The following is a 1146-nucleotide window of genomic DNA, read 5'->3' as shown; positions in this document are numbered from 1 at the left end:
ACTCTTCATTGCCATCCTCTCTAGGCTATGGTGAGGAGGACCCCTGAGAAATTGTGGTCTATAACCCCAATACATATTTTGTCTCACTGGTCTACCTTCTTCTCCTGCACCCTGGTTGTCAGCCCCCTCCATCCCCTCTCCCTGAATTGGAGGATTGGAATACTGCGGTCACCGCCCATAGGGCCTCCTCAGTTAATAAGGTGGGAACTCTTGCCTGCAGTAGGGCCGGTGCTGTTGGGCCTGGTCTTCGGGAGTGAATCCCTCATTCTCATCCCTATTCTCACTATTCTGGTACTTTTGCTGGTAACTGCGTGGATAACGTTTATGATGGTTCCGTCTACTGCAAATTTACTGCCTTGTACTGGAAATCCACCAGGGCTTATAACATTTGCTGCCTCCACACCCTCTTCTTCTTCAACAGCATCAAAATCCACAGTCTCTCCAATTCCTACACTGCAAAGGTACTTCCTGGGGTTATTCTTTATAGCAGTCTGGTGTACAAATACATCTTCCTTAGTGTCATTCCTGTTGATGAAACCATATCCGATGCTTACATTGAACCATTTTACTGTTCCCAAAACCTTCATTGTGATGACCTTGTCCCCGCCACCGGCCGATGTGAGGCCACCCAGGCTGCCACTCCCTGCGCCGCTGCGGGTGGTGTGGGGCTTGGTGTCTGCAGCTCTGTGGGCGGGGGCGGCTGCCGGCTATGGCAGCTGCAGGTCCTCCCTGGGTGTAATGGTAACTAGACCGGCAGCGGCCCACAGGGTTCTCTAGGGTCCGCTTTCTGCTCGGCTACCATACATATATTTTTAAAGCCTGTTATAAAATTATTGTAGCTAATAAATCAAAGTAAAATGATAGTATCATAACATCACCATTTTACAACCCCCCAGTAATGGAGTCCTAATATGCTGTTATAGGATAAGCACGCGACTTCAAAATTGGTTGGAACCACTAGGTCAATTGATTTAACTATACTAGTCTGTCCTCAGAAACCTTATGCAGGGTTGCTATGAGTCAGAATCTACGAGGCAGCACCTAACAACAAGTAATTAGTGGATTTGAGGCTCTGAGCAACAACTCATGCTAACCTTTTTAAAAAGTGTATAAACCAGGAATTAAGTACCTGCTGATAAAACTCAC

At 47.2% G+C, this 1146-nt stretch overlaps 1 pseudogene; it reads right to left on the bottom strand.

The window, feature by feature from the left end:
* Nucleotides 1-1146, bottom strand: part of LOC102824425 — a 97895-nt pseudogene that overhangs the window by 93305 nt on the left and 3444 nt on the right.

Source organism: Chrysochloris asiatica, unplaced genomic scaffold (genome assembly GCF_000296735.1).
Source record: "Chrysochloris asiatica unplaced genomic scaffold, ChrAsi1.0 scaffold00030, whole genome shotgun sequence".
NCBI classification, from domain to species: domain Eukaryota; kingdom Metazoa; phylum Chordata; class Mammalia; order Afrosoricida; family Chrysochloridae; genus Chrysochloris; species Chrysochloris asiatica.
This window is presented reverse-complemented; position numbering and strand designations above follow the sequence as displayed.